General features: G+C 49.9%; 1 protein-coding gene across 4 annotated transcripts in view; it reads right to left on the minus strand.

The window, feature by feature from the left end:
* Wnt5b (Wnt family member 5B) overlaps positions 1-25,694 on the minus strand; it is a 130,267-nt gene extending 104,573 nt beyond the window's left edge. The window contains exons 1-2 of one of the 4 annotated variants that reach the window (XM_087656206.1): positions 25,570-25,694; positions 19,430-19,546 (exon numbers count right to left, since the gene is read on the minus strand). The gene's annotated coding sequence lies outside the window, so the exon portion shown is untranslated. Of the gene's footprint in view, positions 1-18,890; positions 19,183-19,429; positions 19,547-19,727; positions 19,906-25,569 lie in introns of those variants that run through there. The other 3 variants (XM_087656205.1, XM_087656204.1, XM_087656203.1) reach the window with 3 other exon arrangements.
* Positions 25,695-27,465: the final 1,771 nt, after the last annotated feature.

Genomic DNA, 27,465 nt, shown 5'->3' on the forward strand with positions numbered 1-27,465 from the left:
CACAGTCTGTCACGTGTGGAAGTTCAAAGGTGACGACCTGAATACAGTCTAGTAATTTCTAGTGATTCCTCCAGGGCTGAAAAGTCGGGTGAGGATGATAAAAGGGTCCCCAATAGCTTGTAGAATCCCAATAACGTATACAGTATGCATATATTAATCAAAAATAAAAATATTTTCAAAAAGCGTAGTGTGGCCTCAGGACCAGCGAGGAGGAGATCTGGACAGCCTGGCTCGGTCCAAAAGGCAGACAAGAAATGTGACGCACCCACTCGGTGTGAACAGCTACAGGTCTCAGTACCGCCTGCCTTCCCGTCTTCTCACACTCCTGTCCCAGGTCAGTGCTCTTTTCTATCCCACCTCCCAGTGTTCTTTTGCCTCTCCTTCCCCTCAAGTTACAACCCAATTTCTACCCTTCATGGCCAAACTTCCCCGATGACATTCACTGTCCTGTTTACCACTTTTGGACAGACCCACCACATCAAATTCATCATGCTCTCAAGCAATTCCATAAACCTTCCCTTCAATCCAGAAGCTCCTAGTCTATTCACACAAGCGTTGCAACCAGGTTTGAGTCCACCAGACCTAAAGCCACAACGACCTTTCATGTTCAGAAAGCAGGTCTTACAGTTGCCCCTGCAATGGTCTTACATCTGGACCACAAGGCTCTTGCTCTCTGGGTGGGCGAATCCTTGCATACTCACCCCCAAATCTTCCCGTGTGAATATGGAAGGGACCAGGGACCCGTTAGAAGCATCAGAGAGAGAACCTTGACTCACTCTAACAGGGTTTGATGAAGCCTTAGTTTCAGAAGGTGCCATGTCAGCCAGAGCTTACATCCTAGACAACAGGCAGACTTTACCACAAAATGCAAATTCAGCGTTGTCAGATAAATCACTCGTCTACAGAGCTGCATTGTCCCCAGTGACAGAACTTGGTCACAGGTGTCTACAGACTCACTTCAATAAGTAACACATAGCCGGTGCTAACCAGGCTGTCTTTAATTGTTCAAAGACACCATGGTTCAGTGTTTAAAGTCTCGCTGGTTCACAGAAGGCAAGGAAACAGAACAGTATATACCAATGAACCAAATGTTCATAATCAGAACAACCTTACCTCCATATTTTTCTGCAAAACAACAACCGAAAGTTTCATGGAACCCAAGAACCCAAGAACGGTCAGTTTCCGTAGGAGAGGAAGCTGGGTCCCATTGTATGAACAGTGAGTGATAGCCCAGCAGTCAAGAGACATGGAGACCACTGGGAACCAGTGAGCCGATCACAAGGCTGCATGACTAATTTACTCTCCTTTTTCTGAGACAGGGCTTCTCCGTGTAGCTTTGGCTGTCCTCGAACTCACTCTGTAGACCAGGCTATCCTGGAACTCTCAGAGATCTACCTGCCTCTGCCTCCCAAGTGCTGGATCAAAGGTGTGTGTCTGGCCTGACTAAGCTCTGTGTGTGTGTGTGTGTGTGTGTGTGTGTGTGTGTGTGTGTGTGTGTGTGTGTGCCTGAGGGGGGGCTGCCTTATGTATGTGAACCACATGTGTTTCCGGTGCTGTGGCGGTCAGGAAAGGTCAGTAGGACCCCCTAGAACTGGAATTTTGCATCACTGCATGCCAACATGGGTGCTGGGATCTATAAGAGCAGTCAGTGCTTTTGACCACTGAGCCATGTTTCCAGTCCCCATCAAAGGCAGGGTCTGATAGGTAATTGGTGTTTCTTGACTTTCTCTGTAGTATAGAACATAAAAGTAAAACGCAGCCTGTAGCCCCTAGCTACTTGGAAGACTGAGGCAAAAGGTCACTTGAGCTCATGAGTTAGAGAGCATCCTGGACGGCAAAAGAAACCAAACAAAATTAGAACAGAGCACGGCGCCAAAGGCATCTTCGAGGACCCCTGGCTGTTGCCTTTACTATCTCAGTATCATTATTCTTACATGGATAGAATCTCCAGGCTGAAAGAAGTAACTGGGAATCCCAAATGGGATTAAGTAGCAAAGGCCAAAGAGAAGGTGTTGATGAGCCAGCATGGGTGCAGCTCCCTGGGGGGATCCCCTGCCTACTGCCTTCTTAACCCCGTAGTGATGGGTGCACTCCAGCACTGCGGAAGAGCTACTTGGGTCCTTATAACTTAGTTACCATTTAAAAAGATGATACTCTGGAGTTGAAAGAAGATGGTCCCATCCTTAAGAAGCCTTCCAAATTCTCAGAAGTCAATTCTCAAAACTCCCTTTAGAAACAAAGACGCTGAGGCTCAGAGGTTTGCGAATGCCCAAGGCTTTGGCTGGTAAGAGGCTCTGACGCGTATCTATCAGAGCTCTCTCTGAACTTTAAAAACCTCTTGTGTATAAATGTAGACTTTTTGAAGGCAAACGGCCAGTTCTGGGTTGTGTCAGAGCATCCTGTCACACCACGGGAGTCACACATTAAACAGCCTGTGCAAAGGTGCCCCGTTGTTACAGCATCTTGGCCACTCGCACTCACATGAGTGCAGGTAAGTGTGCATGTGTGTGGCCAAATCTCCCACACTCAACAGGAAGGGAAGGGAGCATTACCAAGGGAAATGGAAAAAAGAAAGGATGGATTGATCGGGGCAGGCTGGACAAGCGGTTCCTGGCCATCCAGCCTTTTCAAGATCTGATATGCAGTGTGCAGGGGGTTCTAGGAAGGGTCCACCGAGGGGTGCTGGTTTTCATCCACCCAAATAGGACTGCCGCCACCATAAGGCTAGGGTCAATGGCTGCTATAGGGCTAACCAGTAGTATGTTACAGAAGCTGCACCCGCAGGGCAACAACTCGGGCAGAGGTGAGAACTACTGCCCGACACCTGACAAGGATTTGGTGTCTGGGAAGACAATAGGTGGAGCCACTGTCTGGAAACAAAGTATCAGTCATGACCATCAGGCAGGACTACGCTGGCAGCAGCTGAAGGCAGCACACCGTGTCCTGGGCGCCTCCACGGCATCCCGAGACACAGATTTCATTTCTAACAGCCAGACAGGGAAAGTCCCCACTTGTACATTTAGTGTATGATGTGGGTATGAGCCACACTGCTTAGTTATCTGTCCTAAAAAGGTCTTTTATTTCTCCTCTCCAGAAAGCATCAAGTACGCTGGAGTGAATGCAGATCCCACAGGAATGTATTAAATGATCTCACCTTGTATGCCCTCGGGAGGCCAAGACCTCAGGATACCTGTATATGCTGAGCACTGGATGGCTGACAGCAAATGCATCCCTTGTGGGTGTGGACAGGAGAAGCCAATTTGGTCTACTGTGCTGCAGTGTGGATGAACCCTCAAGCCTGAAACGTAGCAAGTTTAGAATACAGGACTCACAGACCTCGGGCCAGGGACCCTTGTGGAGGTTCCACATGAGCCAGCGCTGTGTGAAACAACCCAGGGCTCAGAAGCCCAACAGTGTGGATAACCAAAGACAGATGAGAAGTCAGTCTCTGTCTCTCTGTCTCTGTCTCTGTCTCTGTCTCTGTCTCTCTCTCTCTCTCTCTCTCTCTCTCCCCCAGCACTGTAGCCTGTTGCCCTGTGCACACAAGATCAGCAGCTCTGGCCTGGCAGCTTTTTCCCCTCCTGAAGTGCAATGACATGTTCACCTCTGGAGGGCAACGTGGGGACACAAGCAGAGGTGACTGCAGTGCCCAGATGCCCTCTGACCCAGAACTTCATTTGGGCCTGGGCCTCAGAGCACTCAGTGAGATAGACATGCGTATGAACCCCAGGCAAATGACCATCCTTGAGAGGTCTGTGCCACCCCGAGGCCACACAGCTAGTTCCTAAGTCCAGATGCCCTCACACTGGGTCTTGTCCACCTCAAGACAGTCTCACTATGGGACAGACAAATGGCAGGAGGGGGAGCACTGTGCATGTGTCACACACACGTGTGAAGCATTATCAGTTGTCAACTGATCTAGGAAAATGTACTACACAGACAAAGCTGCAACCTGGCACAAGTGTGACTCACCAACCGGTGACAAACCTGTTACTAGAACAGGATGAGACCTTCCAAATGCTTAGTGTGAGTCTAACATTCTGTTAGAAAGTTGAGTGGCGGGGTTGGGGATTTAGCTCAGTGGTAGAGCGTTTACCTAGAAAGCGCAAGGCCCTGGATTCGGTCCTCAGCTCCGAAAAAAGAAAGAAAGAAAAAAGAAGAAAGTGAGTGGCCTTGGGCAGGCTCCCATCTTAAGGGGTGCCATGAAATGCAGAACTAAATTCATTTTGCATTTCTTCAGAAGAAAGAGGCACACCAAGGACTTGGGGTACCGCTCTCCTGCAGAATAGTCTAACTTGCTCAGGCCTGGCTTCTGTCTTATCACCGTAAACCACAACTAACAACCACGAACGCCATGGGCTAGTCTGCACTGTTATGCCATCTGTATACAATGGTGCTTCTTTCTATCGCAAATTGCTTGCTTTTGTATTTGAAGGATTTTCACTCTTCTCTAGCCTTCTGAACCTATGGAAAGATGCTAAGTGTGTATTCTGAACGTCCCTGAGACTCTGGCCCTAATACAAGCCTTGTTCCAGCACCGTCAGCTAGCTCGACGTATCTGTCCCAGAGGAAAGTCCCCGGGCTTCTGATTGGCTAGAAACCTCAAGGATACCAATCAATACATATATATTTTTTTCTACTTCTGAGAAAACATTAAGTTCTATGAACATCAGAAGACCTACATTTTGCTAATTTATCATAGTGGATCTGATTTTCCAAACACCAGCAGGTTGTTTCCTCCCTCAGTAACAGATGAGAAAGCAGCACTGTGTCAGTGAGGCGTCTGTATTAGTGTGTTCAAACTTGTCGTCAGTTGAACAATGAACCCAAAATAAGTAACTTGGAAACCTCAAAAGAGATACTTGCAAATCATATACCTGATGTCTCTGTGCTAACACAAACACCCCACTACTAAACAACAGGGAGATCCGAATAGACATTTCTCCAAAGAAGACTCAACATCATTAACCAGCAGGGAGAGAGAGAGAGAGAGAGAGAGAGAGAGAGAGAGTGTGTGTGTGTGTGTGTGTGTGTGTGTGTGTTACTGAGGATGGAACCCACGGCCTCATGCACGTCAGATAAACACTCTACAAAACCATGCCCTACCTACTCAGGCTGCAGTAACAAAATACTATTTTCATATATTTCTGGAAATTGGCAGCACAAAGTCAGGGATGTCTGTATGGTCAGGTTCTGGTAAGGGTGCTCCTACAGGCGTATAGATAGATGGTCGCTCACCGAAGACTCATCACTTAACACTCGCTGCTTCTGCAGAAGACTAGGGTTCAGTTCTAGCACCCACACAGCGGCTCACAAACAGCCTGTAACTCCAGTTCCAGGAAAGCCGATGCCCTCTTCTGACCACTCCCACATCAGAGAGGGAGAGGCAGGCAGAGAATAGGAGGGAGAAAGAGAGGGCGTGGTTTTAATCAGAGCACCAGTCCCAGCATAATGCTTCTAGGAGTCCAATTTCCATTACTATATCGAAATACCAAAGGCTGGGTGATGTAGAAAGAAAAAGACTTACTTGGCTCGTTGTTTCATAGGATTAGAGACCAAGATCAGTTGACTTCATCACTTTGGCCTTCGTGAGGACCCCCATGGCCTTGTCAGTTATACTGGGTGGTATGACTGGGGAAGTGCATACCTTGATGGTATGATTACCTTATCCTAGGCTATACCCCTTAAAGTTCTATCACCTCCCACTGTGGTACCAGGTTAGATGAGCGGAATCCTAGTCAGGTTGGTTATGGCTCCTTGAATTGAAGGCCTTCGCTGATCTGTCTCTCTGAGACAATCTTGGATTTCTTTATTGGGGGTGAGTTTGAACACACATACTTTACTGGGAGTGAATCGAGGGTTCTGCTGTTTTGGGGTGAGAAACCTCATTAGCATGGAGACACATTCCAGGCTCCATGACTGACTACTTGTGCCCACCTGGTTTGAGGTCTCTGGGTCACATGCTCTGAGGTAGGCATGGAAACAGAGAAGGAGTTAGCGCTACTCCTGCCCGTCTCAGGATGGGATTTTAACAGGTTTTGAGATTTCCAGGGTTTGGTCATGCCCTTCCTTTGCAGTTCCCTGACAGTTCCACTTGTGGTACGATCCAAGTGCCTCACATCCCCGTCACAAAGAGGACCTGATTTCTGTCACACGACCCTGGAAGGATTCAAACCACAACCAGCCCAGAGCAGGGCCCAACTCTCTTGCATCAGCTAATCTGTTACCTCCCCAAACTCCAACTATAGTCACACTGGCCTCCCATGGCGGTAGATCTCTTTAATTCCAGCAATCAGGAGGCAGAGACAAGTAGATCTCTGCGAGTTCCAGCCCATCCAGGAGAGTAGTGAGAGTCTGACTTAACAAAACAAATACAGCCACAAGACGACTGCAGCTTCCTATCATTACAATAAAATTCCAGACGCAATTAACTACAAAGTGAGACGGTCAATTTAGTCCACGGTTCTAAAGGTACCAGACCAAGGCCAGTAGCCTACTGCTTTGAGCCTTTGGTTATGGCTCCACACAATGACAGAAGTGCAGGGTGGAGCAAACTATTCATCTTACGAGCTACAAGCAGAGCCAGAGACAGGACAGGCCCAGCCCATAATTGCTTCCAGGACACATCACTAGTGACTGAAGAACCTCTCACAAGGTCCCACATCCCAAAGGGCCAAAGCATGTCCCCAACAGCAGACACATGGATTTTTTTTGGGGGAACATTGTCTTCACATCCTATCAAAGCACACACCCACTAGGGTGGCCGTAATTCACAAATGCTAACAAGGGTGTGGCTAAATTAGAATCCGCACAGAATTCACGGGAAATGCTGCAGCCATTTGGAAATACCGTCTGCTATTTCCCTGAAGGGTTAGGCACAGAGCCACCTGGGTCCCAGAGATTCTGCTCCTTGGTATCTCCCCAACACAAAAACTTAAGTACACAATGTTGCCAGTAACGTTACTCACAATAGCCCAAAGCAGAAACAACGGTAAATGCCCATCAGTTGGTGAAAAGCCGACTACTGGGCGAGCATTTTGGAACAATCTGGAAGATTATTTGGATACAAAGAGAGGAAACAGGGAGACCGAGCCCTGATGTGATCTGTAAAGGAGACAGGCATTGTGTCGAATTGAGTTGATTGATGCTTGTGCTCTCCACAGACTGACAGTGGCGAAGGGTCAGAGCAGGCCACACCAACACAAAGTGATGAGCCAGCAGCTGAGCTGTCAGCCAAAGGAAAAAAGCCACCCAAAAAGAAAAACCACCCAAAAAGAGCTAATAAAGCCGGAGGTTTGCTTTGTCTCTGCTCTTTCATTACTGGAGAACAAGGTCCTTAATCATGTGGGGCAAGCCCTCTACCACCAGGATACATAGCCTTGGCTGCTTAGATTTTATCCTATGATGGAGTCTCACTGAGTTGCTCAGGCTGGCTTGAATTTTGCAATCCTCCTGCCTCAGCCTTCTGAGCAGCCTCACCCCTAGGCTTAACCAAATCCCAGAACTCACAGAGGAACACAATGCCTAGTCTAGTGCTCAGATCACCACGAGATGGGCTGAGGGGTAAGCGCAGATAGGAAGGTGTTTGCAGCCTAGCGTAAGGACTCAGATCTCCAGCCTCTCAGCAAAACAGCTGTGGGGACATTGAGCTCCTGTGCTCCCAGCTGGGGAAGTGGGGACAGAAGGGTCCCATGGCTCATTGGCCAGCCAAGTTAGCTGCAGGTTCAGAAAGAGATACTGAACTAAGAAAGCAAGAGAGAGAGAGGGGGGGGGGGGAGACAGACAGACAGACAGACAGACAGGCTGATTGACTCAGGGTCAATCTCTGGCCTCCACATGCATGGCATACATGCACATGCACAACCATCACTCCCAGATACGCAAACAGAAGGAAAATAAATTTTTAGGAACCAGTGAGAAAGAATCCACCCATCTAATGTAGTTAAAGAATCAGGGTCAGAGGATGAAAATGGGGAAGCAGTAAATCATTGGCAAAGTTTTCATGACTTTGACAAAAACAAAGAAAAAACCCCACTAACTTGTACACCAGAAAAGTTTTAAGAGCTATAAGCAAAAAGAACCACGTTGGGATACATTATCAACAAACTGCTAAAAATTAATAAAGTTTTGGAGATGGAGAGATGGCTCAGCAGTCAAGGGGCACTGACTGCTCTTCCAGAGGACTCCGGTTCAATTCCCAGCACCAACATGGCAGCTCACAGTCACCTGTAACTCCAGTTCCAGAGGGGCTGACACCCTCTCCTACCTCTACAGGCAAAATACCCCCACACACAAAGTAAGTTTATAATAAAAACTTTAAGTGAACAAAGTCTTAAACGTAGAGACAGTAGGGGCTACTCAGCAGGTAAAGTGCGCACTACAAGGGTTCATATCCCAGAAACCCGCAGGAAAAGTCAGATACAGCAATGACCATCGGTAACACCAGAGCTACAAAGTAGTGGGGTCACTGGAGCTCACTAACCAGCCAGCCTAGTCAACTAGAAAGTTTAGTAAGACCCTGCGTCACAAAGTAAGGTGAAATGAGATTGAGGAAGATGCCCAGCATGTATGTGAACACACACACACACACACACACACACACACACACAGTGGAGACAGCAGGTGGGGACATGCAGCGGACATGATTTTGAGGACAACCAACTTCTCAGCAAAAAAAAACAAAAAAACAAAAAAACCACAGAGATTTGAAATAGCATCAGTAAAATGCTGAGGAAAACAGTAATAATTTCTATATCCAGTAAAGACATTTCCAGATAAGTGGAAGCTGAGAGACTGTCCAGGAGACACACACCACAGGGGAAAAGGGATATTCACGGGCTGCAAGTGGATGGATGTCCAAATCAGAGTGAGAGTTGAAAGTGTGAGGATCTGAAGGCTTTCCCAAACTGAAAGGCAGCTGGCTAAAGCCAAAATCTTAACATTTAGATATAAAGATATGACAGTATTCTAAGACCGGAAGACGGCAATGGGATCTCACTGCTGTGAGTTAGTGACATCGTCGCAGTGCATGTTTACAAAGACGTGTGAGCTAAGCGTGCGTGCAGTTAATCCTGAGCAAGCCCCACCGAGACTAAAATCTGAGGGGGAAAGACGGAAAATGAATGGCAACATGGTGCACTAAGCCACGGAAAAACCCCATCACATGATTAAAAGCCAGCACCACAGGACTGCGCATATTGGCACCAAGCGTCCCCATGCGACCTGTGTTGCCGTGAACAGAATGCATAACCGTGTTTGAACCCTGAGAAACACCATACGAATCCAAACGGATGGAGGAACACTATCCAGGTGGACATGTCAGACACGCTCAGGGAAGGGCTGGGCAGCTCAGTGATCAGAGCGCTTGCCTGGGCTTCACACAAGGCCCGGGGTCCCATCCCCAGTGTGCAGAGCGGAGTCGGGTGGAGTCAGTGTAATCGTTAGAGCTTAGACGTTCAGTGTCTCCACACTAAGGAAGTGTACACCGAGAAGATTAGAAAGACACAAGAGGAGCCAGATAGATGGCTCTGTGGCTCAAGGCATTTGCTGCCAAGCCTGATGATTTGTGTTCTATCTGTAGGACATGGTGGAGGAGAGAACCAACTCCTCTTACGTTGCCCTCTGACCTCCATATGCATATCCTGGTGCACATACTCACCCACAAAAAGTAAATAATAAATGCTTTAAAAAAAAAAGATGTCCAAGCGCTAGGCATTGCAGTGGGTATCTGTCTCCCTAGCATTCAGGGAACTGGGGTAGAGCAGGGTTCTGAGTTCAAGGCTGGCCCAGGCTGTGTAGGGAGACCTCGTCAAAGAAGGAGAAGCAGGAGAAGGAGATGATGATGACGACCTGATGTCTGAGTTTAGTATGAGATGTTTTATTGGATATGAAGCTGGACAAAAGACATTTGGGGAAAAAAATCTGGGAAATTGGACTAAGGGCCATGACTCACCAACAACAGTGTAACAATGTTAACTGTCGGGTGAGAAGTTAATCCTGGGGAGAGTAAGCCAAAGCATGTTAAAAAAAAAAATCTGTACTATCCTTTCGATATTTCTGTAAGTTTAAAGTTACTTCAAAACAAAAAGTTCAAAGGTCACAGTGTTCAATGGAAGCAGACTAAACATCACAATTAAAGACAGAGATCGAGGTGGGAGACGGCCCAGGCAGTAGAGTGCTTGATGACCTGCATTAGACCCCCAGCACCCATGAAAAAGGCTGGCCCCCTGGCCGTGCACACCTGTAACCCCAGTGCTGGGGGTCAGGCTCAGAAGGGTTCCTGGTTCTCACCGGCCAGGCAGTCTGGCTGACCCTGTGTGATCCAGGTTTATTACGAGACCCTGTCTCAAAAACACAACGTGGAGAGCAGCTGAGGAAGACAGGCGATGTCTCTCTTTGGTCTGCACAAGCGTGCACACACAAGCACACCGCCCCTCCCCCAACACACAGGTTGTTAGAACAATCTGGAACACCTAAATAGAAGAGACAATGTGCAAGTATCGACAATAAAAAGGAACAAACCAGGGTTGAGGATTTAGCTCAGTGGTAGAGCGCTTGCCTAGAAAGCGCAAGGCCCTGGGTTCGGTCCTCAGCTCCGAGAAAAAGAAAGAAAAAGGAACAAACCACCGTTACAGCCCAGACAGGGTCTCACAGACATTTTGCCAGGCAAGAGAAGCTAAATAGCAAAGGGGAAATCCTCAATTCTGGTATAATTTAAGGGATGTGGGATTTTTGGACAGGGAAGACTAATCTACAGTGATTCAGAAATCACCCAGCTGCCTGGGTTCACGGTACAGCGCCCACTATGCTGTAAAGGGGACTTTGCTAGGCGTGTAAGGATGTCTTGGGGCCAAGGGGACAGTTTGATGGGCACATTTGTCCCAATGTATTGATTTACACACTCTCAATGTGTGGGTTTCACTCCATGGAAGTCATACGTCGATAAAGTTGATTAGAGCAGGAAAGGGGGTTTGGGAAATATGTGCACTGACAGAACGTTTGCCTCACATGCATTGAAGCCCTGCCTGGATCCCTACCATGCTCCCCACTGCCCTCAAAAATTAGCAACCCTGCCACTCTGTGGCAAGACAGGACAGGGGCAGAGAAAGAGACACAAAGAAGGCTCTCCTTAGCTCTCAATGGTGGAAGGAAGTCCCAAGTATGTTCTCAGAGGCCAGCGTTCCAATGAGTCAGAAATCATAGGTTTGGAGGGTGAGCCTTCCAGTCAGTAAGAGGAACCGTGGGATGACTCCTAAGACTCAACCACAGAACCCCCACTCGTAAGGATATACTTGAAGCTGTTTGCGAGGGCCTCACTAGGACTTCTGATCTGGTCCCCGAGTGTAAGTGTGTGTATGGAAAAATGCAGTGTTACCTCAGTCCAGCTACTGAGGAACTGGCATGTCTGTGGAGTGTAACAACGCCTGTTTAAGGATGAAAATAACCCCTTCCTCCCAGCAGAGTGAGCTGCTGGTTGCGCCCGAAACCCGCTCGCTGGCCTGCTGCACAATGACATTATCTGTGGTTGTTCAGAGCTCGATTAGGGCAAACGTCTCCTGAGTACTTTCTATCTATGATCGAGGCCCCGTGCGTGTTCCGGATGAGCATTCAGGATTCGCTTCATTTAATCCTTACACCAGCCCTGGTAGGAGGCTCACAGGTCGGGAAGCCCCAGTCAGCAGGGCTGGGTAACCCCGCCGAAGTCACCTCTTCACACTGGCACCTGACACACCTAACCTGATTTCCTAAGCACTGCACATGGGGGATTAGACTCCCTCTTTCATCGTAAAGACATCCATGCTAATGTTAATGGTATTCTGTCTGACACGGTTTCTGATGACGAGGCTAGGAACGGTCAAATATTACAGGGGTTGGGGGCAGGGCTACACTTCGGATTGAGAATGTAACTTCTTTTCATGTCTTTGGGATACTATTTCACCTCACCAGACAGGCTTCTGCAAAGTTTTCAAAGCCGCTCCTAGAAATACACAAACAAGAAGACAAGTGCCAGGTATGAGTCACCCCTGAGTCACCTGGGGCTGTGTTTTGTCAGTGGATTGTGAGAAACCTCTGGGTCTCATTTCCACTCTGCACATCCTGCAGGTAGGAGCGGCACCGGTCGCTGGCTGTGAACGGCCCTCAGGCACAACGCCTCCCCTCGCTCGATCCTAACAGCTCCAGAGTCAGGTATGGGGTAGCCGTGCATGGAGGGTTCATTTACAAAGGGAGAATAGAAGCCACGTTCTGCTTCATTCATGGCTGCAAGACCCCATTTGACACAGGGGCAGAAATCCTAGACTTCTGATGCCCAGTGCCCTGATTCTCAAGCCTTGGGGTCAACATGCCTTTGCCTAGGACTCCCTACCTCAGTTTAAACTAAGTCGACAGATGCCCAACAGGAAAGTATCACTTTACACACTCCATTTGGCAAAAATCAGGCCATTTGCAAGTAAACGACACAAGGTCACCGTAGGAAAGCTTTATTTTACTTAGCCCAGCATTACCATTATTTTGTACCATTTAGAAAGAGAGGTGCTCCCATTTAGACTGTGACACCAGGTTGCCTTGAAGGCACATCCTCGTGTGCGTTATGTTAATGTCCTTAGCACTCATGTTGCCTGGAGTGGCTTTTACAAAGTGGGGACTAGAACTTGGAATGCAGAGGCAGGAGGAGCTCTGAGAATTCAAAGCCAGCCTGGTCTGTACGGCGAATCCCAAGCCAGCCGGCGCAGCACAGTGAAACCCTGGGTCAAATAAGCTAATGTCGAAAACCAAAGCAAATCACAGACGTTTACTGAGCACCCTTAGCTCAGGTGCGGTTTGGCTCTGAGGAAGCATCGAAGGACAAGACAGACACAGGGGCGGGGCAGGCTTGTAGCAAGGGTTGACGCGTAGAGAGCTCAGATGGCGGCAGAGCACAGGCGTTCACGCAGCATCAAAGACGTGTCAGGGGAGAGGCGTGTGGAATGAAGCCTCCTGGAGCATAAGGCAGGCTGTGAGGGGTTCTGCGGGCCACGGTGTTGGTCGAAAAGTGGGGAGAGTATTACCAGGAAGTATGAGGGGTCTCTGTGTAGCAGAAATGATAGAGAAGTAGAAGCTACGATGCGTTTGCCATAACCCAGTCCTTGAACCATTCATTCCGCTAGAGTTGAAGTAAGGCACAGAGTGGAAGACACAGCCACCGGGCCTGGCGACTTAAAGGATTTTAAGGAGGATTCGATCCGTCCTCCTAGGTGTGGCACACTGGAAAAGGGTCTGATACAGTGGCTAGCTGGTTGGCCCTGCTCTGTCAACCACAGATCACGGCCTAAGAGATCTGTGTTCACTAACTATCTTTTAGTGCAAGGACCTGGACAGCAGCCGGTTTTTGACACTTTCAAGGTTTTGGTGTGAGCTTTAAAACCATGAACTCAGATGTCTTTTGGTGGAGATGTATTTCTAGGTCCGGTGTAGGTCATGGGCCTCCGTTCACAATTGGGGTGTGTGTCTGTCCACATGTGTGGGCACGGGCAAAGGTCACTCGACACCTTGGCTGCAGTCGGTTTTCTTCTCCCCATCTTCCCTTGGGTTCCAGGGACTGACCTCTAGTCATCGGGTTTTATGTAGCTCCCTTACCTACTGAGCGGTTTCCTTTAAGGGCTGGTCGGCCTGCAGTGAGTGCCACAGGTAAAACAGGGCAGCTTCTATCTTTTTCTTTCTTGTTTCTCTTTCTGCTTTTGCACAACTGGTAATGGAACCCTGAGCCAACCCTTCCCCAGCAGCCTCCATCAAGTCAGTAGTAGTCAGGACAAGAAAGTGGTCCTTAGACCTCATGGTCAAGCTCAGAACAAGCCCTGCAGAACTCCAGGCATCCAATGGACACCACACACCAGCTTCATGAAAACCTGCCTCTGGCCACACAGAGGATAGGTATGAAGGTATGTTTCCAGATGATGAATGTGGAAATGGGGAAAAGGAAGTCGGGCGCCTGCCTCGCCTAAGCCTCACCTAAGCCTCGACTAAGAGTGCATGCATAGCTGGGAATGCTGACTTGACACTGGGCCCATCCCCAGGCCCAGTGAAGAACCATGGAGCCTCAGCCACAGTCTCTTTGGCCCCAACTTGTGCACACTGACCCCGTGTGCACACTGGCACACTTGTTCAGAAGCAGGCATCAGATCCCTCGGAACTAGAGTTACAGATGGTTGTGAGCCACCATGTGGCTGCTAGAAACCCAGGGCCTCTACTAGAGATGATGTTCCCTGCTGAGCCATCTCTCCGGCCCAAGCTTGTTCTTACTCCTGGCTCAGAATGTTACTCAGGGTCCCCATCCCTTCCCAACCTTCCCTACACCAGCTCTTGCTTCTCTTGGGAGTCTCTACTTTCCAGCTCCTACTTGACATCTCCATAAGAGTTCATCACCTTGACCGATGGGCTCAAATCCCAAACAAGATTTCTGTGCAGTATTTAGTAATTCATTACTCTAGCTTTCCCAGGAGAAACTTCTCAAGAGATGTGGGTAAAGTGTGTAGTCCTGAAGACACACCTGTGATGGGTCTCAGCTATGCTCTATCCTCCCCAGCCTCCGCAGCCTCCTTCCCTCTGGGACGAGAAGGAATCAAGCAGACCAGGCTCCTTCCTACACCATCCACTAGCTCAGGAACGGCCCGCAGGAAGGCAGGAGAGGCACAGCCCGGAGGTACCGCCACTCGGGGCCTCCCACGTTGAGCTCAGGGCTTCCTTACATTAAGAGTGATCACGAGGAGGATGAACAACATCAGGACCACCACGAGACCAGCCACCATTGCTTTACGAACGTTCTGGGCTGTGCTCCGTTACTATTTTCAACATCGGTGAGAAGTTTCTCGGCAAATTCTGAGTAAAGAGGTATTAAACACTGCCCTCCATTGGAACCCACGGCAACTGGAGCTTGGCGTCTGCAGACAAATGGGCGGCGAGCTTTGGGGTCTGAGGCTGGTGAACCAACTTTCTAAGCCACTGCCTTTTCTAACCCAAAGGCAGTCACCGCCCACAGACCTGAATAAATCACTCTGAGCTTATGAATCACATGGACGAGAACAACCACTTAGGAATTCGTTTCTAGGTTCAAGGGAGCTACTGAGAAGGAAGGTCTATAAACTGCCAAAGAATGAACTCAAAATAAAGACAGACGAGCTAACGTTTTAATTAAACTTTAAAATCCTCAAAGCAGTGCCTAAATTGTAAGACAATCAGCAGAACAGGTATCTGTCTCCAAGTCACATGGAGGCACAGACAGACAGACGGTCATAGTGATCAGGACGCCATCTAGCCACAGAGGTCCCTGCTAAGCTGGACCTGGAGAACACCTAAGTCTCTAGAGGAGTGACCACAAAACTTACCCACGATACCGTGCTTTTCGAAACACTAACCGAGAAAGGACAAGGCCCAGACCCTCCTGTCAACACCCTCCCTCACCTTCAAGGGACACACCTCTGGACTCCCACTGGCCTCCCATCCAGGCCTGAGGCATAGCACAGTGACTTCCACCAATTACAAGGGCAAAGTGTAGAGGAACAGGGGTCAGAACTAAAGGGACCTTTGAGACAACCTGATTTACAGAAAGCTGGTAAGTGCCAGAGAAGAGTATATACACAGACACATCCTATCTCCGAAACAGAAATAAGGACAAAAATCCAAGGGAAAACCAAGACACAAAAAAAGGCCACACAGGACAGATAGGTTTTGGGGATTAGGTACTGGAGTTTGGGACTTCCGAGTTTAGAAACAAATACCTCTTTAGCATCCTTTAGTGCTGGTACCATACTGACCAAGAGAACTCCAGAACCTGAGAGTCAGTGCCTCTGAGGGCTTACGGCAGCCGTCTCTGGGGTGCTTTCCTGAAACCTTCTTACATGGCATCTGGAAGGGTGTCAGGGCGAGGCTCCCACCAGTACCGGCCCAGGTTCCAAATCAGGCGGCAGGGAAGAGTTGAGAAGAAAGCCACAGGGGTGGGGAAGCAGGGAGGACAGAGACCAACTTTAGAAAGTCTGAAAGAAGACTCACACGGCACAAAAAGACCCAACTGTAACCACAGGGACGAAGTCGGGAAACACAGCCACAGCAGTCAGCCAGTGGTCAGGCAGACACAGAGCCAGGAGGTCAGGCTGGGATTCAGAAGGCAGAGGGTTTAAATTTAGCCAGGTAAACAGGCGCCCAGGGGTGGCACGCGGCTTGGGAGAGGCAGAGCAGTCACCTGTCCTCTGGCACCACAGGGAAATGGCCCAGACAGAACTGAATCCATTGCGGGTCCATTTCTGGGACTCCACCAACACGCTGCTAGGAGAGGCATGCAGGTGTGTCTCAGAGAGAGGTTCAGGCCCTCATATTGGTTATCGTCTCTGAACCCTGGATTCCCTGAACTCCCAGGTACAGTCTGAAAACACTGAACAGAAACCAACCTCGGATGCCTGGGTATGAGACTCCCACCTTTCTCCCCACACAGGGATTTGTCAGATGTCCTGCTGTCCCAAGTTAGAGAGGCTTGAATTACAGCCACTGCCTATGACATCACAACGGAAGCCCCGAGGGCTGCATGAGCTGTGGGGCTGCTGGATGCTGAGGAGATTAAGGAGTTGATGGTAGTGGTGTGGAAAGGAACCGGGGGAGTAAACTTGGACTCGCAGACTGCTCCCGCCACACTACAGATGTCCGGAATACAGAGCCACCCTAGAAGTCAGCCAGAACTCACCGGCCTGGCCTCTGCCCCTTTGAACAAGAACAAACAATAAAACTCTTTTTAAAAACCCTGTTTGGGCTAGGAATGAGCTCAGATGCTGATTACTTGGTTGGCAAGATCAAGGCCCAGGGTTCCAGCCCAGGGCGTAGCAAACAAAATCTTTGAGCTGCCACTTGGGCTAAGAGAAAAGCAGCCCAAGATATTTTTTTCTTTTCACAGTGTATTCCAGCAATTTCAGGAAGATTGTGTGTGTGTGTGTGTGTGTGTGTGTGTGTGTGTGTGTGTGTGTGTGTGTCTGTCTGTCTGTGCTGGGGATGGAGCCCACGGCCTGAAACACACACTCCACCACTGAGCTACACTTAGTTTTTATGCTTCCTAGACAGAAAACTAAGGAAAGGATCGTTTCTGACCAGTAAGAAGCTCTGGAAGGTGGCACGATTACACATGAACTGTAGAGGTGTTAGGTTCAAGTCACCTTAAGCAAACACCATGTCTTGCATACTTAAATACTCAGAGCATCGGAGCCTGGGAAAGCAGGAATTCCACAGATGGGAAAGGGCCAGCAGGCTCTTCCAAGCCTGGATGAGCTCCCTTGGCAAGCAGATCCCCACACGGTCACAGGCTTTAAGGAGAGAAGCGGAGAGGGGCAAAAAAGGTAACAAGAGCTGGGCATTAACCCCAGCACTTGGGAGGCAGAGGCAGGCAGATCTCTGAGTTTGAGGTCAGCCTGTTTTATAGAGTGAGTTCCAGGACACCCAGGGCCACACAGGGAAACGAAGTAAAACACAGAGGATGTCTGTCATGGTGTCTGCCACCTGCACCTGTTGCCTAAGAGCCCTGGCTTCAGGTACAATTCCTTTCTTGGGCTCTTGCCCCTTCAACATCTTATGAAGACACAGCACTGCCTTCCTCCTCAGGACACTGGCCCTCAGTGTCTCTGGGCATTGGTTTTGCCCCTCCTCCTTGCTATTTATAACTACCAATCGTGTGTCAAAGGGAGATGTGACACTATTTTGAAATAAAAGGAAACCATCTGCCAGCCTTCCCCACCCAGCCTTGCAACGAAGATGGCGTTTTTTTTTTTTTTTGTTTTTTTTTTTTTTTTGCTAGGTCAGGCCTATGGTTGCTGGACTGGCATCTCCAGCCTGTGCCTGAGATCAGGGTCTCAGCTTTAATAAATAAGCAGGCTCTCCCTGTGAATCCACACAGGTACAGCGGTGCGGGAAGACACATCAGCTTTCTGAGAGTGTACCCACTACTCAGGAGCCCTGTGCTGCCTGGCCAGTCACAAAAGAGGAACCCTAAATGTCCACAAGGGCCTGCCTGAGTGCTGACCTCTGGCGAGGAGTGAGCCCTGCTTGCCTGATATCTTTGCTCCTGACTGACAGCCGGAGCACCAAAGTTCTAGCAAAATGGGAGTCTTTCTCTGAGGTAGTCTAAGTAGTACAGAAGACTGCTAACCTGACCCTGGGCCTTTTTCTTCCAGGTACCAGGCTGAAACTGCCAATGTGGCCTGGTAGCAAAAGGGACCTTGGCAATGTGGGCAAACATTTCCTCCCCCATCAACTCACTGAGCAACTCACCCTGGGCCTCAGTCACCTCAGTTTCTCTGCTCACAAAACAGAACCGATTGTTGTAGAAGCGAAGTGAGCAGTGTCTAACAATGGTTTTTGAGGATGCAAGTACCCAAGAAAGTTGGGTCTGACCAGAGTGTCGGGCCAGATATGCTCCGGGACGCACCGCAAGGATGGAGAGAGAGAGATGCGGAGGAGCAATCGAGAACCAGACAGCACCACGTCTCCAGTGTGTGACCCGCTCTGGCCTGGGGCAGGAACTTGGGCTAAAGTCATCCCTTCACAGTACCTGTCGGAGACACTCCGCGCTGTTCGATCGTCGCGCGCAAAACTGCAGCTGGGCCCCGGCGAACCGGGAAAAGCGGAGCAGCTCCGGGCCCCCCCTCCCCTCGCTTCGCAGAGGCGACGCGCAGCGCCCGAGGTGCCAGCCCCGCTCCGGGCCACGCGCCGAACGAGCGCCGAGCCCCTGGACGCTCGCGCCCCACCTGCCCGCGCCAGGCACCCGCGCGCGGCCCCAGCTTTGTTCGCAGCGGCCCGCGGTGCCGGTCGCCGCGCGCTCCTTTCCCGCCACCTGGCCACACAGCGCCTTCGGCCGGCGCGGGGCCGACTCCTGAGCTTACCTGCCGGGGCTGCGGCGTCGGGTCGTCCGCGGGACCGGACAGCCTCTGCTCAGCGCGCGGGCCGCTCGCGCAGCCGCCCCGCACTCCTCATCGGCGGCCGGAGCCTGCCCGCCCGGAGTGCCGAATCTGTCCTGAGGGGCGCAGGCTGCGCGGGCTGGGGTCCGGGGAGACGCGGCGTCCCTACCGTCCGTTCAGGCGCCGCTGCGGCCGACGCCGCCCCCGGCCTGGATCACGGGACCCCGGGAAGTTTCGGCCCCGACTTAGCGGCGCGGTTGGCGGCCACGGCTCGAGTGCAGCGCCGGCGCGGGGCGCGCGATCCCGGGGCTCCGCCGCCTGCGCCCCGCCCCGCCCCGCGCCTCCTCCCCGCCCCCCGCAGCCCGCGGCCGCGCGCGACGCCCCCCTCCGGAGGGCTCCTCCCCGGCGCCGGACTGGCCCCCGCACCTGCCTCCCGCGCCCCTCCGCGCCCACCGTCCCGCAAGCTCTGCGGGGACAGTGCACGGCAACCGCGCGTGGACGTGGAGCGCAGACGCGTGACTTACCCGTACCCTTTGGAGTCCGGAGCTGCGAAGTGACCCGGGAACTATTTCCACTCTGCAAACCCCGGACGGGACCCACACAGGCAGGTCGCAGACTGGGACTCTGATGCCTGGATTGTTCTAGAGGAAAAGGCTTCTGTCAGGACTTAAGGCTGAGTTAGTCTCCGGATAAACAGGAGGCACATAAAAGGACCCTGCCGTTAGTAGCTTGCAAAGGTCACTAGAGGCCAGTGTTTGGCCTTAGCTCAGGACAGAATTTAAACACTTTTATGGCAGTTCCTATAGTCTGTTAGTCTGTTACCTCACAGAACACCACAGTGAGCTGAGCTGCCCAAGGAACCGGAAAAGGTGAAAGGAATTAGAAGAGGCTTTCGGGAGGCCAGGCCTCCAGCTGGTGGCAAGACCCTAGTTACATGGTGCCTACCAAGAGCACAGGATCTGAATCCAGACTGTGGGTTGTGAGTGAGTTCGTCACCCACAAATTCAGTTCCGTGAAGGGAAGGAACCAGCAGAAATAATCAAACACATTATACTTTTGATTTAGAAACCAAACCAGGGGACAGAATCCCCTTTCCGGGCATTGAAGGAACTAGGAACTCATCACACTGATGTGGTCTAAGGACCTGTTGTCCTCAGGGGTTACAATAGGAAAGGTTAAGAGATATTTTCACCAAATGACCCCCTAATTGGAAAGAAAGACCCTTGGAATTGGGGTGGCAGCAGCCCAGGAACTCTGTGACTTTTCTCACTTGGAAGTGAGTGTGGTTTATAAGACCTGGTCCAGCCAGTAAATCAAAGCCTTATGATTGTTATAGGACCCTACCCTCTGGGAATCTAGTTCAAGGGCTTTATATCCTTGGGGGCACATGGGACAAGGAGAGAGCTGTCTGAAACAAGCACAAAATCGCCGGGTCTGCTTTGTCACTTTATAATTGGTTCCACCATTTCCCTCTAGTGAATGATTTGTTCTGGGGTTCTGGCTCTGTGGAAGTTTTAGGGAAAGCCAGAATGCCACCTGGGAACAGGACTAGAATGCTGCCTGGGATTCAATTCTTGAGCTCTCACCATCAGGAAGTTTAAAGTCTAGAGAAACAGGATGTGAGGAGGCAGACCTCTAGAATGCTCACACAGGGTCATTTTGCTCTGCCCCTTGCTGTCAGCAGGGTGAGAGGAGCCAATACATGAAACAACTCAGCTAACTGGCTGGCCCGTCTCTCCTTTCTTCTTTTGTCCAAGATACATCAAATAGTGGCCCGGGGGAAGCCATGGTCAGGTAAGATGCACGTCACTTCACAAGCATGCTGCATATACTGAGCTCAAGAGGTCTATACAGAACCTGGACTAGAGAGGACTATAGAGACCCTGGACTAGAGAGGTCTATACAGACCCTGGACTAGAGAGGTCTATATAAAATCTGGACTAGAGAGAGAGGTCTATGGAGACCATGGACTAGAGAGGTCTATACAGACCCTGGACTAGAGAGGACTAGAGAGACCCTGGACTAGAGAGGTCTATACAGACCCTGGACTAGAGAGAGAGGTCTATACAGACCCTGGACTAGAGAGAGAGGTCTATACAGACCCTGGACTAGAGAGAGAGGTCTATACAGAGCCTGGACTAGAGAGAGAGGTCTATACAGACCCTGGACTAGAGAGAGAGAGGTCTATACAGACCCTGGACTAGAGAGAGAGGTCTATACAGACCCTGGACTAGAGAGAGAGATCTATATAGACCCTGGACTAGAGAGAGAGGTCTATATAGACCCTGGACTAGAAAGAGAGGTCTATACAGACCCTGGACTAGAGAGGGCTATACAGACCCTGGACTAGAGAGAGAGGTCTATACAGACCCTGGACTAGAGAGGCAAGACCAGTAAGGAGGTATGCTTTAGATCGGTTGTCAGTCTAAAGGATCTAGAATTGCTTTGAGACCAATTTCTAGGCATGTCTTTGGAGGATTTTCTGGGCTGGGTTAGTTGAGGGGTAAGACTCTCACTAGATGATGGAATAAATGCAAGAGAATGAACTGAACACGAGTACTCTTCATTGTCAGCGTCTTGATTATAGATGTAACATAGCCAGCCCCCTCGGTCCTCGCCATGATGACCAAAACACCCTTTCTCCACGAAGTTGCTTGTCACAGAGACATGATCAATACAGAATGATTAATAAGCTGTCCTCAGCCACGTTTTGTTGTTTTTGTTTGTTTGTTTGGTTGGTTGGTTGGTTTTTGGTATTGTTCACGTCTTCCAAATCGAACGTTTTCTCAGTATGTGAGGTGTAAAGTGAGGGAGGGGGGTCAGGAGTAGTCGCGCCTGCCTTTAATCCCAGCACAGGAGACAGAGTCAAGAGACTCTGTGAGTCCAAGGCCAGCCTGGCCTACGAAGTGAGTTCCAGACTGGCCAACACCACACAGTGAGACCCTGTCTCAAGACAACCAAATAATAATATTATAAAATAACAAATAAAAAGAAGGAAGGACAAGAAGTTTGGTATCAGTGTGGACTACCCAGTGAAGTCCTGTATCAGAAAGAAGAGGAGGAGTGGAAGCAGCAGCAGCAGCTGGCCTTGGTGGTACAGCCTTTAATCCCAGCACTCAGAGGCAGAGGCAGGCAGGCAGATCTCTATAAGTTCAAGGCCAGACTGGTCTACAGAATGAGCTCTAGGACAGCCAGGGATACATGGAGAAACCTACTTTGGAAAACCAAAATAAATAAGTGGAGACATAAATAAATACAGAAATGAAGGGCAGGAGATGGGGAGAGGATGGGCGGGTGGGAGGGAGAAGGGAAGCCTGGGAAGAGTTGGGAAATAATATTTGGTTCAACAGGAATTTTAGTGACCATCTACAGCATGCACAGGCCAACACCCAATTTGAGAGTTTCTTCTAAGCCAGAACAACTGCGAGGAAAGGGGGGACTCGTTGACTCTTGCGGCTTTCTCGGCTTTCTCTTCAGTGTATCCTTAAATCAGCTGTTGCCAGACCTGAGGCCCTGAGGGGAAGAACAGTTGATTCTCTATGCAGACACCTTCCTGTGGTAATCCTCCAGGTCGACAAAGGCTGCTCACCAGGACCGACCATTGCAAAGGGTTTGTTTAGGATGGACAGGAAATGTCCATTTCCAGGAGGGAGGCTGAGAGCTGACCCGTGAGCCTACAAAACCTAGAACAAAACTGTGAGGCAAAGCTGAGGACTTTTCTCCCTCCAGCCCCTGACCTGCAGTGCACTTGGTATAAAGCATCCATCTTCTGCTGCTTCTCCGAGTTTAACACAGAAGCTCGTGTTTTTCTAAGGATAAGAGCTCTCAAAAGTGGTGGATCTGACCAGACTCAAAAGGGGTGGATTACCCCAGACTCACAATAGCTGGGACACTTTGGGAACTGTTGGTTAAGGGGTGTCCACTTATATAACTTCCAGCAGTGTCTTCGTCTTAGTTCTGTTGATAAAACACCCTGATGAAAACAGCTTAAAAGAGGGAAGTTCATTTGGGCTCACACTTCCAGAGGACTTCCCGCCTGCCATGTTGGAAAAGGTTATCACACTACGTCAACAGTTCAGAAACAGACATTACAGGACGTAGGGCTGAGCTATTGAGAGTCAAGGCTGGGGCTGCAGAGAGGGCTGATTTCCTGAGAGTACTTGTTACTCTTGCTAAGGACCTGAGTTTGGTCTCCAGCACACACATGGCTGCTCACAAGCACCCATAACTCCAGCTCTAGGGGATCTAACATCCTCTTCTGACCTCTGCAGACATCAGTCATCTAGGCAATGTGCATGCACGCAAAATACTCACACACATAAAAAAATAAAATAAAATAATAAACCTTAAAAAAAAAAAGTCAAGGCCCACCCTCCGCTGGTGGCGTTCCTCCTCCAGCGAGGCTTTACCTCCTGAGGTATTTACAACCTTCCCAAACACCAGCACCAGCTAGGAACTAAATGTTGAGATATATTAGCGTGTTGGGGGTATTATACTCTGTGTGCCAGGAGGCTCACGGTCATCCCGTGATGCAAAATACATTTAATCCAACTTCAAAAGTCTTTAACAGTTCCAACAGTACTCCAAAGTTCAAAGTCAAAAGTCTCTTCTGAGATGCAAGGCAATGTCTTAACCATGACTACTTGTTTAAAAAAAATAAACAAAACTAACAACAACAACAAAACCAAATCGCATACTCCCAACAGAAGATTGCACGACAGAGAGGATCAGGAACATAGCAAGGAGAGACTGGGACAAAGAACGACTGAAATCCAGCAGGGTTTGTTTGGGGATTACAGTTTCAGTGGGTTAGAGTCCATGACCATAATGGTGGGGAGCATGGTGAGCAGGCATGGCACCGGAGCAGTAGCGAGAGCTTATATTTGATCCAAGGAAGGAGGTTGGGGGGCGTGGAAATGGGAGGAGCACCTGAGTCTGGCATGAACGTTTGAAAGTTCAAAACCCACCCCCATTGACATACCCCCTCCAACAGGGCACACCTCCTAATCCTTCCTAAACAGTTCTACCACCTGGGGACCAAGTACTCAAATGTCTGAGCCTTTGGAGGCCATTCTCATTCAGAGTACCTCAGACCTCTTGGTGTCCCTGCCTTGATCTTTACCCATCTGTCAGTGGGCTAGCCTCACTTTTGCCCGACTTGACTTCAGATGCTTGCCTCTTCCCTCTCTGGACAGACTCCAGAGTGCTATGGTCCAGGGGATTAAACTCAGGTCATCAGGTTTGGTGGCAAGCACAGTTACTGAGTCAACCCCTCAGCCCAGAATGCCTGGAAATTAACCCCCATTTCTCTTCTCCCATGAGTCTTAAGCTGGACCAGCCAATGGTTCGCCACTCTCACTAGTTCTGTGTCACCTTTACCCTAGCACATCCTGCAGGCAGGACAAATTGTAGGTGGTAGTTTTTATGGCTGGGTTGGTGCCCGAGTCCCTGGTTACACCTGGTTACAGGAGATGGCTGGTTCAGGCTCCTCCACTGCTAGGAGTCTTAGGTAAGGTCACGTGAGGGAGTTTCCTGATCAGGTTATTTGAAGTGGGAAGAGCCACCCTCAGTGTGTGGTACCCTCTGGTGGCAGCTAGATAAAAGGAGGACGCCTTTTGCCTGGTTGCTTTCACATTTTGTTGGTGAGTTCATCTACTCTGAGGCCGTGGCTGCAGCTGCTGCTCTAATCCCTTCCTTTGCTGGTATTCGAACTCAGCTAATCCATTCTTCCAACATGGACCAAAGGCCAGTGTCTCTCCAGGAATCTTTCGGGCCTAGGGCCGGAGTCTAGGACTGCAAAGGCAGCCAGCCAGACTCATGGACAAGCAGCTACGGGGTTCTCAGCTATTCAGTGTGAAGGCAATCGTTGTTTGATCACACACATCACATTGAATGAGCCAATCTAATAAATCCACTTTTAAAATATTCATTCTATTATCTCCTTTCCTCTAGAGAACCCCATGAAAATATCCCTGTGTCACCTTTTCCTCCATCTCCGGTGATGAGTCCCACTCCAAGGGACACTAGGAGGAGACAGAGGCAGGTGTCTGTCCCTAGGGGACTTGCAGTCATGTGCAGCTCAGATAGAAACACATCTGACACCAGATGATCCTGTCAATGCTTAGGTAGTAAAGTCCCGGCCAGGATCTTTTGTCCCTCCCGGAGGAACTGGTTCACCTAAGCAGGTCACCCTCCTTCTCTGTGCCTTCTGAAGAGCACAGGCTTGCTCTGTCGTCCCTAAGACTAAACAAATATGATTGGGTCAAAGAAGATGGAGAGAGCTGGAGGCCCGAGTTGAGAACCATGACTTTGAGTCCCACAATACGGTTTTGAATGTCTGTGGGGGCATGTAAGCACCAACAAGGAGAAAGAGAACAGAAATGGCCATACAGTGCCTGGGGGTTGGAGATGTTGGGGGATAACCCAAAAGCCAGGCCGCCAAGGGTCAGGGAGATCACAGGTGCAGATCACGCCACCCACCCGTTTAAGAAGAGGAGATGGGGAACCAGAGGGCTGCAGGATCGTCATGTGAGGTGCTCCCCACAATGAGGAAGCTGTGGTGGGAAAGAGACATAGGAAAGTGCATGGCCGAGCTAAGAGCAACTGAGCTCCCTGGAACAAAGAGGAAGGGGCCTGACTACGTGGGGATAGAAGCAGCTCTTACCCACAGGGCAGACCACCTTGGCAGAGGCTGTCAGGAAGAGCAGCACTGTGGAAGTGGCCTCTGGCTGAGGGGCTGCTCTGCTCCTCGGGATATCTGGCCGCCCGTGTGAAAGACACTCCTATGTCAGGGGACAAAGAGGGCCTCAAGGTCATGTGTTTACAGTTAGTTCTTGGGGGCAATGCTGGATTGGATTACTGCCTTAATAGGAAGAAAATCCAAATAGAGTTTCCCAGGCTGTCCTTCGGCCTCCTCGCTGCTGGCATCTGTAGCTTTTAAGTTCCCAGTGTCCTGACTATCAGACCAAGTTGGGACACAGCCCCTGGATCCCACGGGTCTCGCACTCCTGAGAGCAGAGAGGCCTGAGTCCAAGCAGTCGGCCTTGTTCAGTGCCCAGTAGTGAACAGAGCCCTACCCTCTGCCTCCCTCTGCTTCATAGATAGGCAGGCACTCAGGACTCAGTGCCTGAACAGTGTTAATAAAGACAGAAAGGGAAACCCACTGATGGTGCAAACATCTCAAGGGAAGTGACAGTTTGTCTCTGGACCTGTAGTCATCAAAGGATGCTGTTCTGTTCTGAAAGCTGGGGGAGCTTGCAATACAATCTCTATCTGGAACTTTTGTCTAAGTGGGAAAAAAGGGGGGTATGGTCGTTGAGTCAGGGTCTCTCTGTGCAGCCCTGGCAGAGACCTACAGCCAGATATTGGGCAGAGCTCAGGGAGTATTATGGAAGAGCTGGGGAACAAGGGACCTGGAGGGGATAGGAACTCCACAGGAAGGAAGAACAACAGAGTCATAAACCTGAACCCTTGGGGGCTATTAAAGACTTAACCACCAACCAAAGAGCATACATGGACTAGACCTACCTCCCCCCTGCACATATGTAGCAGATGTGTGGCTTGGTCCCCCAACATTTGGAGCAGGGCCTGTCCCTAAAGCTGTTGCCTGCCTGCCTGTGGATTCTGCTCCCCTAACTGGGCTGCTTGGTCTGGCCTCAGTGGAGAGGAAGCACCTAACTGTGCAAACTTCACGGGCCAGGATGGGGGTACCCAGGATGGGGGATACCCAGGATGGGGGTACCCAAGATGGGGGATACCCAGGATGGGGGATACCCAGGATGGGGGATACCCAGGATGGGGGATACCCAGGATGGGGGATACCCAGGATGGGGGATACCCAGGGAGGGACTTCATCCTCTCACAGGATAAGTGGGGGGAGAGACTTCATGAGGAGGGGTCCAGGAGGAGGCAGACAGCAATCAGGATGTAACGTAAATAAATTAACTAGCTAATGGAAGAAATAAATGAAGTAAAAACAAAACAAAACACCACACACATAAACACACACAATTTTAAATGCATAAATGCAAACTTCTCAGCCCACATTTTTGTTTTTTATTTTTAATGTTTTATTTTATAATTGCATCATTACCACCTTCCCTTTCTTCCCTCCAAAGCCTCCTGTATTCCCTCTTGCTCTCTTTAAAGTCATTAATTATTGTTATATACATACATACATACATGCATACATAAATACATGTATTCCTACATATGTAAGTATAGCCTGCCCAGTCTGTATAACATTTCTTGTAAATGTGTTTCAAGACCAACCCATTTGCTATTGCTAACTGAATGGGGGGAAAGCCCAGGAGGCCTCAATGCTATACCAAGAACTCCAGGCAACTATACAATGTCTTTGTCAGGAGATGGGGAGTGTGGGTCACTTATGGTGACAGTCAGTTCCGATGTTTCAACATTCAGAATCAGCTCAAGGCTCTCAGCTCGTTACCCCATTCTGGGTCCCAGAGTGAAGCTAAGTCCTTATTACTCCTTCAAGTTTTAAAACCCGACGGTCAGCCAGCTGTGGTGCTCCACACTTCTAGTCCCAGCTACTTGGGAG

Source organism: Rattus norvegicus, chromosome 4 (assembly GCF_021556685.1).
Source record: "Rattus norvegicus strain SHRSP/BbbUtx chromosome 4, alternate assembly SHRSP_T2T, whole genome shotgun sequence".
Classification (NCBI taxonomy): Eukaryota; Metazoa; Chordata; class Mammalia; order Rodentia; family Muridae; genus Rattus; species Rattus norvegicus.